Here is a 10,581-nt window from a genome sequence, read left to right as displayed (position 1 = left end):
TGATCACAGAATGCTCAGGTATGAAAGGGCCCTCAATCTGCATATTTTCTGGGTGCTGCAGGGTTTGTTTTTACTTGCTGACAGAGATGCTATAAAGGTTGCTGTTCTATAAATACTATAATAGAAAGCATAATCCAGCCTGATTAAAAAGCCGCATTTTACAGCATGGGCATTGACACCCCGGGCCAGGACTGTCCTATGTGTCACCCTGCTCAGCTACTCCTCCTCACCCACAACAACTAACATCTTTTAAATTGGGAGCCCTAGGTATAGGATGTCACATGACTCCGACCGTGTCCATCCATTGGGTGATCGCGGACACAACTTCGCAGGGACCGTCTAACAATATCACTCCTGAGTTCATAGCGCAGAAAGCAATGTGGTAGTCTCTTCCTGTGTATTGGTTCCTCAGAGCAACTGCTGGGTTGTTACATAACACACATCTCCCTCTATGTCACAGCTACAGGCAACATGAGGTTATCAGAAGCCGCCTCTGTGCCACACAGTCCTGTCACTTGGCGGGTGTCTCTTCTTTATATGTAATGCACTGTATTCGTCTGGGGATATCACACGGGTTGGCAGTCTCTTCTTTGTCTGGTCACCGGTGGGTCTGTATATGGTGGCAGAGATGATACCTGTGTGCTCTTGTGTGACTGTCCCTGACTGCACTGTCCTTTCTTCACCGAGGCAGCTGTAGTCAGTAGTACTGACTTTTCACTGGAGCGGGCATGTCTCCACACTCCCAGCACGGTGCACAGCCTGACCTCTACAGGGACACGTGGGTCAGGTACCTGGGTAAGTGGGGGTGCTGGGCATAATCAGGGGGACACTTCACCACTTTGCTAAAGTGTCACCATGCTTAATGACTTTACTGTTACTTCTAATGACCTTCATAGTCAGCTGAAACTGTGGAGACATGATGTTTTTCAGATATGTGACGGGGAAGTACATTACTGCACTCAGTGTTCTGTTCAATTTCAGCTTTAAGTTAAGTTTACACGGGCGGCAAAAACAGCCAGGTGATCTGTGATTTTACCAACCACCTACCTATAGGTTAATATGGTGGCCACTCAGGTCATGATGTCATTTTTATCAACCACCTACCTACAAGTTACCATGGTGGACGCTAAGGTCTATAGTATAGATGGCATTTTTACCAACCACCTGCCTACAAGTTACCATGGTGGACGCTAAGGTCTATAGTATAGATGGCATTTTTACCAACCACCTGCCTACAAGTTACCATGGTGGACGCTAAGGTCTATAGTATAGATGGCATTTTTACCAACCACCTGCCTACAAGTTACCATGGTGGATGCTCAGGTCTGTAGTATAGATTGGGTTTTTACCAACTACCTACAGGTTACCATTAGTGAGGGGCTCGGGCGTGTTCGCAGCTTCACGTGCCGAGCCCGGCAGGAAGCTGGCAGCGCCAATCACAGGCACGGGGACATTTCACGATCTCTGCAGCTGCGGACCGGGATAATGTCTCAGTACCTGTGATTGGCGCCATCAGCTTCCTGGCGTGCTCGGCACGTGGAGCTGCGCACAAACACGAGCCCATCACTACTTGCCATTGGGGACACTCAGGTCTATAGTATAGATTGGGTTTTTACCAACCACCTACCTACAAGTTACCATGGTGGACGCTAAGGTCTATAGTATAGATGGCATTTTTACCAACCACCTGCCTACAAGTTACCATGGTGGATGCTCAGGTCTGTAGTATAGATTGGGTTTTTACCAACCACCTACCTACAAGTTACCATGGTGGACGCTAAGGTCTATAGTATAGATGGCATTTTTACCAACCACCTGCCTACAAGTTACCATGGTGGATGCTCAGGTCTGTAGTATAGATTGGGTTTTTACCAACTACCTACAGGTTACCATTAGTGAGGGGCTCGGGCGTGTTCGCAGCTTCACGTGCCGAGCCCGGCAGGAAGCTGGCAGCGCCAATCACAGGCACGGGGACATTTCACGATCTCTGCAGCTGCGGACCGGGATAATGTCTCAGTACCTGTGATTGGCGCCATCAGCTTCCTGGCGTGCTCGGCACGTGGAGCTGCGCACAAACACGAGCCCATCACTACTTGCCATTGGGGACACTCAGGTCTATAGTATAGATTGGGTTTTTACCAACCACCTACTTACAATTTACCATGGTGGACGCTCAGGTCTATAGTATAGATTGGGTTTTTACCAACCACCTACTTACAAGTTACCATGGTGGACGCTCAGGTCTATAGTATAGATTGGGTTTTTACCAACCACCTACCTACAAGTTACCATGGTGGACGCTCAGGTCTATAGTATAGATTGGGTGTTTACCAACCACCTACCTACAGGTTAATATGGTGGACGCTCAGGTCTATAGTATAGATTGGGTCTTTACCAACCACCTACCAACAGGTTAATATGGTGGACACTCAGGTCTATAGTATAGATTGGGTTTTTACCAAGCTCCTACCCACAAGTTACCATGGTGGACGCTCAGGTCTATAGTATAGATTGGTCTTTACCAACCACCTATCTACCTACATGTTAATATGTTGGACACTTCGGTCTGTAGTATAGATTGGGTTTTTACCCACCACCTACCTACAGGTTAATATGGTGGCCACTCAGGTCTACAGTATAGATGGCATTTTTACCAACCACCTACCTACAGGTTACCATGGTGGGTGCTCAGGTCTATAGTATAGATTTGGTTTTTACCAACCACCTACCTACAACTTGCTTCAGTCTATAGTTTAGATTGGGTTTTTACCAACCACCTACCTACCTACCTACCTACAAGTTACCATGGTGGACGCTTCGGTCTATAGTATAGATTGGGTTTTTACCAACCACCTACAGGTTAATATGGTGGCCACTCAGGTCTACAGTATAGATGGCATTTTTACCAACCACCTACCTACAGGTTACCATGGTGGATGCTTCGGTCTATAGTATAGATTGGGTTTTTACCAACCACCTACAGGTTAATATGGTGGCCACTCAGGTCTACAGTATAGATGGCATTTTTACCAACCACCTACCTACCTACAGGTTACCATGCTGGGCGCTCAGGTCTATAGTATAGATTTGGTTTTTACCAACCTCCTACCCACAAGTTACAATGGTGGACGCTTCGGTCTGTAGTATAGATTGGGTTTTTACCAACCACCTACCTACCTACACGTTATCATGGTGGACGCTTAGGTCTGTATAGATGGCAAAGCATCATGTTGCAGCAAATTTAACTCAAAAGGCAGGCAGTGCTGCTCCCCCAAACTTGTCCATCCCGTGTAATCCCTTGCGCTGCAGCATAGCATTTCAATGTAAAATCCCCCTTGGGAATGAAGGGAAAAAAAAGACATTCGGGAGGTGTCTCATGTTTAGTTTACTAATTTCTATTGAGATTGTAGACCATCACAGGCGCGAGCTTGGCGCAGGGGCTCCTTTACAACACACACAGGGACCATGGGCAACAAAAGTAGGGCTGCAACCAACTAATCGATCATGAGAATAGTTGTCAACTATTCCCATTATCAATTAGTTGGTTGCTGTCTACTCCATGCTGGGGAGGAGGGCACAGCAAGCAGTGGGCGGGTGCAATAGCCAGCCTGCTATTGCAATTTGAAATGGCCAATGGCAGTCTGGCTCTTACACCCGCCCACTACCTGGTCTATTTACATTCAGCTGCTGTCTGCGGAATCTTGCCACTGGCAGCCGTTATTCCCTGGCTGGACCTATTCAAGCGCCATGCGCTTACAATACAATTATTTTTAAAACAAATTATAAAAAGGTGGGAAAAAAATCATTTTTGGTTTTGGCCTGACAAATTCTACTGTGGGAGGTGCGTTGCAGTGCCATTCATTTCAATGGCACTCCACACGCGTCTCCCACCCATAGTGTGATCCTGATCTCCCTGTGGAACACACAGTACCGCAATACCGTGCATTCCAGTGCAGCGCGATTGCAAAAAATTGTGCATACAGTTTCATTCTGAAGTAAACTTTATGATTGTAAAGTATCATTTGTGTATTTTATTTTACATTAAGGATGGTATTTATTTTTTTATCTGATTAATCAAAAAAAATAATTGGCCAACTAATTGATTATAAAAATAATCTTTACTTGCTGCCCTAAACAAAAGTAGCCACCCCCCAGAAGGAAGGACAGTGTCAGCACCTATTCAGAGATGATCTACAACTATAATGTTTCCTAACATGATGTAAAAAAAAACTTTTTTTTTTCAAAATTTTCTCTGGTCTTGAAGTGGTTAAAACTGGAGCAGTTGCCCGTAGTAACCAATCAGCTTCTCTCCTCAGTTTATTCACTCAAGCTTTGACAATTAATCGTAGAGGCTGATTGGTTGCTATGGGCAACTGCTCCAGATTCTGTCTGCTTCAGTTTTAAGAAATTCCCCTGTGTGTTGTGTTTATGTGATCAGTTTAGGTATAAATACTGCTTAGCAGAGACCTCCTGTAACAGTCTGTTTAAAGTCCAACATATATATGAGCTTAAACCCTTGGTGACTATAAAAAGTGGCTATATGACTGTACGTGCTGAGTTATATTAGCCTCTGTAATGCTGGTAACTGCTGATTCTCAGCAGTTCCAGTCATTAATTAATGCCTCACCATTGAGACATTCATTAATGAAATAGTAAAGCTTTTTTTAAAGCTTCTTTCTTTCATGAATGAAAGAATGAAGCCTTTACATTCAGATACGGGTAGCCTAAATAGCGATCCCGTATCTGACAGGTGAAGATAGCAGAGAGGTAGCAGTGACTCACCTCTCTGCTATTCTTTTTGACAGCTGGAGAGCCTGGCCCGATGTTAAATGATACATTTCAACCACTAGATACAAATGTATCTCTTGAGTGAAATGTATCAGTTTTGATCGTCTAGGAACGATCAAAGACCTTTAGTGAGCTCTGATTCTGACATGCTGTCAGGATCAGTCTCTAAAGTTATTATTAGCTGTTCCTAAGCTTGGAGCAGCCTGATAATAACTAAACATTTTAAAAAGTTATTTTATTAAGCAGTCTTAGTGATGGCTTGATATAAACTGACAAAAAAAATATATATTTTTTTTTACACTTATTTTTTTTTCAAAGTGTAAAAAAAAAAAAAAAGTGTACAAAAAATTAGGAAAATAAAACGTTTATATATAAATATATTTGTATACTATAATTATTATTAAAACTATTCTAAAAATAATAATAATAATCAAAACTTGCTGCTGTGGAAGAATCACACAGCAAAAATGTAAAAAGTGTGTCAGTCATTTAGGAACAGAAATTAAAAACTAGCTCAGTCATGAAGGGGTTAAAGAGGTCAGAGATTGCATTGTATAAAATGTTTCCAGCAATAACCTGAACACACCTTTACCAAACATGCAGAGAATAGGTGCAGTCATTATTTACAGCGAATACATGATACAAATGTTATAAACTGAGTTGCAGTTCAGTGAGTAAAATAAGTATTGGTTAAGATTGTAGACCTGCACAAGGCTGGAATGGGCTTCAAGACTATCAGCAAGAAGCTTGGTGAGAAGGAAACAACTGTTGGAGCGATTATTCACAAATGGAAGGAATACAAAATAACTATCAATTGCCCTCGGTCTGGAGCTCCATGCAAGATTTCCCCTCATGGGGTAAGGATGATCATGAGAAAAGTGAGGGATCAGCCCAGAACCACAGGGGAGGAGCTTGTAAATGATCTCAAGACAGTTGGGACCACATCACCAAAGAAACCAGTGGTAAGACAATACACCGACATGGATTGAGATCCTGCAGCGCCCACAAGGTCCCCCTCTAGAAGGCACATGTACAGGCCCGTCTGAAGTTTGCCAATGAACATCTAAATGATTCAGAGAAGGATTGGGAGAAAGTGCTGCGGTCAGAGGAGACCACAATTGAGCTCTTTGGCATTAACTCGACTCGCCGTGTTCGGAGGAAGAAAAATGCTGACTATGACCCTAAGAATCCCTACAGTCAAGCACGAAGGTGGAAACATTATACTTTGGGGCTGTTTCTCTGCTAAAGGTCCAGGCAGACTTTGCTGCATTGAGGGGCCAATGTACAGGGCCATGTATTGTAAAATCTTGGATGAGAACCTCCTTCCCTCTGCCAGAACACTGAAGATGCGTCGTGGATGGTTCTTTCAGCATGACAATGACCCAAAACATACCACCAAGGCAACAAAGCAGTGGCTTTAAGGAAGCACATTAAGGTCATGGAGTGGCCTAGCCAGTCTCCAGACCTTAATCGTATAGAATATTTATGGAGGGAGCTGAAACTTTGAGTTGCCAAGCAACAGCCAAGAAACCTTAAGGATTTAGAGAAGATCTGTAAAGAAGAGTGGAGCAAAATCCCTCCGGAGATGTGTGCAAACCTGGTAACCAACTACAAGAAACGTCTTACCTCTGTGTTTGCCAACAAGGGTTTCCCTAGGATCAAATACTTGTTTTACTCACTGAACTGCAACTCAATTTATAATATTTGTATCATGTGTTTTTTCAGGATTTTCAGTTGATATTCTGTCTCTAGCATTTAAAATACACCTATGATAAAAATGTTATACCTTTCATTTCTTTGTAAGTGGGCAAACTTACAAAATCTGCAGGGGATCAAATCATTATTTTCCACACTGTATACGTTTGGCTGTATAGACGGCCTCTTTTGTGTGTGTATTTACAAGAAAGAAAAAATTGCTTAGCTAGAGTGCTGCAACTGTCATAAAATACTCATCAGCAATGATAACATTTACAGTACTCATAAAATTATAAGTTTACATGTACACTGTACTTTCCTACACCCTAAACCCTTGGTTCTCAACTTGGGGGTAATGACCCCGTGTTCAGTGGGTCGCTGCATGCCTTCCACCTTTTCTAGGGGAGAGGCTCCTCAGCCTCCCCCTTGTGCAGCACTGTCGGTTCTCGCACCAGGAAGCCATCCAAAATATGCTGCCAGCGCTGAGTGTCGGCTTGAGGTGGGGTGGGCTGTACCACGCAATCGCCCCTACCATGCAATCTGGTGTGGAAGGGGTGTTGCGTAGCCATTCATTTGAATGGTACCACAAACGCACCTCCCACCCACAGTTCGTACACCCTCACCTGAATGCGCAGTACCCCAAATGCCATGCGTTCCATTGCAGTCCGACTTGGATCGCAGCTTAATGACCAAGGACAAATGTAGATCCTGAGGTTACACAGGTTGAGAACCACTGACTTAAACTATTTTAATTAGGAATGCACCAATATCGATACTAGTATCGGTGCTGATGCCGAGTATTTGGGCAAGTACTCATACTCGCCCAAATGCTCCAATGCCTAGCCCGATACTTACGGTATCAGGAAGCCAGGCAACGAGTCATTACACGCTGCTCGGCTTCCTGATTGGCCGGGAAGCCGGCTCCATGCTCCTTCCTCACAACTGACGAGGGAGCATGGAGCCGGCTTCCCGGCCAATCAGGAAGCCGAGCAGCGTGTAATGACTCGTTGCACGGCTTCCTGATTGGTCGGGTAGAACTTGCGCTACTTTTTTTCAAAGCAACGGATCCGGAGTGAACTAACCCCATTCGTTTTTCGGTGTTAGCATCCGTTGAAAAATGGATCACAACTGAGTGGAAGGTACAATTGCTAGTGAATGAGCCTTCAGTTGACTTGCTATTTCCTCCCAATTTTGGTTTGAATGCACCCTCAGTGAAGCATAGAAGGTTTTCATTAGATTTCCCATTTACATTTTTGCATACGCTCATTTTTCACTATTTTGCAAGAGCTCCTAATTTTAAAGAAGTATTGGGAGAGTAAAATATATCTTTACCAATAGTCTGAGCGAGTGTGCGACACTGCTGCTGTCATATGTTTTCTCTATTGATTGAGTACTTGGCAATCACATACTGCTCATTTCCCAATCTTCTCCCTGCAGAGAGCAGTGACTGTCAGTCACCCCTCCCTGCAGGGTTTTACATGCTCCCCTCTCTGTTCTTCCTATGCAGGGGTGTGGAATTTCTATCGCCCGACGCCCGGGACATGCAGTTTCGGGCGCTGGGCGAGTAGTTTTTTTGTACATTTAGCCCTGCTCCAGACAAGCAGAGCTAAAAGTACAGTGGGGAGCCGCTGCTTGTTTTTATACAAGTGATCTGATAAGATAACTTGTATGAAACGAGCAGCAATCTTGACTCTGGACCACGGCACATAAGCTCACCGTAGAGCTCTGTGTGATCACTGAGACTGGAGTGCTGTAATCACAGCGCCACCTATCTCAGCTATTCGGAACTGCACAGAACATCTGTTCTGTGTTGGAGGGCAGGTTCCATAAAGAGAACCGGTCACCTCCAAACTAAGCGGGAAAATATAAATAAAAAAAGTTATATTCAAATATATAAAAATTTAAAAAATAAAAGTGATAAAGTTAAAAAAAATGCAAATAAACACGTGTGTGTGTGTGTTGAGTGTTGCCACCATTCCACTGTGTGCCATATTGTGGTAGCCAGGCAGCAGTACTCTCTTACACGCACAATGTGCAATAAAGGGTAAGTTCACTTTCCGAGGTTATTTGGGAAAATGGAATTACCCAATCAAATCTGGCCCGGTCTCTCCCAAACACCCCGCACCACCACCACCTATACTTACCTTTCAGCAAACAGTCCTTACCCTCCCCCAGTACAGATGTACTATCTGTACCCCGTACTGCTGTCCAGCCCTATGCATTTTGAATTTCGCTCGCAAATTACAAGCATTCATTTTTCCACGCTGATCAATGAGAAACGCTATTTAGCACAGTCAAATACAGTTTTCATTAGGGATGCACCAATACAGAGTATTTGGGCGAGTACTTGTACTTGCCCAAATGCTCCGATACCTTCCCCGATACCAGAACTTCCGGTCAGAGGAAGATTTCCTCTGACCGGCAGTGGCGTAGGGGAATATGGAGCCAGCTCGCCGTGCAATCAGGAAGTGGGGCGGCGACCTGCCTCCCGGTTTCCCGATTAGCCGGGAAGCCAGCTCCTTGCTGATTGGCTGGGAAGCTGGCTTCCCAGCCAATCAGCATCGAGCCAGTCAATCAGGTCATTACTTGCCGTCCAGCTTCCTGATTTGGCCGGGAAGCTGGCTCGATGCCGGTTTCCCAGCTAATCACAATCAAGCCAGCCAAACATGGAGTCGGCTTCTCTGGCAATCAGGAAGCCTGGTGGCATGTCATTACCCGCTGCCTGGCTTCCTGATTGCCCGGGAAGCCTGCTTCATGCCAACAGAAGCACCGGTATACCCAAAAAACGGTATTGGTGCATCCCTAATTTTGATTAAAACTATTTTTTGTATTGGGACAAGTAGGTTCAGCCCTCGCTTTAGCCCTTGGACAAGTAGTTTTTTTTAAACATTTCCACACCCCTGCTATGCTTACTACCCAGATGCAGCACAGCTCTGTACTGCAAGCAAATAATGGGCAGTTGGGTTTGCTGAGTTTGAGTCATCCAAACATGTACATCCAATTTTTTTGTTTTCGGATAGAGTAGGGATCATTTAAAACCCCTGTCAGAATTTTCCATTGAGGATACTTAATTTCAACTTCTGTCCTAAAGACACAACAAATGGTGTAGAGATCTCTCCAGAGTGCGGGGAACCCTTACAAATGATGTTTTAGGTTTGACATTACTTTCTATTCCAGTGACTATAGTCACCAGGACAAGTAGAGGGGTGAATCTCCCCAGCAAGGACACAGCAATAAATTCTGACAGAGGTTTTAACTCTTCCCTACTCTTGTGGTCCAAACCAAAGCTTTAGACTTTAAACCATTTACAAAGTAAAATAAAAATCATTTATAAACTAAAAAAAAATATTGTTTTGGGGGAACTTTAAAATTAGCCTGACAATGAAAAGGTTCCTCATTAGCTGCAGGGGACTGTGTAATCTTCTGAGAAGTGACTTTCAGTCATATACTTGAGTTCTTTATGAGCAAAAAGCTGGCTATGCACAGATTAGATTAAAACCGTTTCATGCTGATTTGGCAAAAATGTGATCAGTGGGTGTCCCTGATACCACAGTTGTTTGAAACATTGAGCAGCTGGGTGGAAAATAGTTGGCTGAACTATAATTGCAACCAGTTGGCTGTAGTCCCTGTGCATGTATTCTAAAGGTGCCCATACACCTTACAATTATAGGACGAAACTTTTCGTCCGATGATCGAACCGTCGTACGATTTTCGTACGACGGGCCCATCCTGCCCCGATTATCTAAAGGTTCAATCAGCGCTAGTTTAAAAAAAACCTGGACGACTTGCGGTAATTGACCGCAATTATTTTCGTTTGCGCATGCGCAGTGTTAATCGTACGACTTTTGACGGACGGAAACGCCACCAACCATGCGAACATCGTACGATCGACCAAAGTTTTCAAACATGCTTGACCGTCAAAAGTCGTACGATTGTACAGTACTATCGGTCAGGCACTCTATTCACACGTTACGATTATCGTACGAAAAGTCGATCGCATACGATTATCGTACGATAATTGTAAGGTGTATGGGCACCTTAACAGCCCCTGGCACCAGCTGCCGGGATATAATAATCCACAGGGGAGTTTCTTCCATC

Source organism: Nanorana parkeri, unplaced genomic scaffold, assembly GCF_000935625.1.
Source record: "Nanorana parkeri isolate BGI_ZX_2015 unplaced genomic scaffold, ASM93562v1 scaffold199, whole genome shotgun sequence".
Lineage (NCBI taxonomy): Eukaryota > Metazoa > Chordata > Amphibia > Anura > Dicroglossidae > Nanorana > Nanorana parkeri.
The sequence above is the reverse complement of the archived record's forward strand: the minus strand, read 5'-3'. Positions refer to the sequence as shown.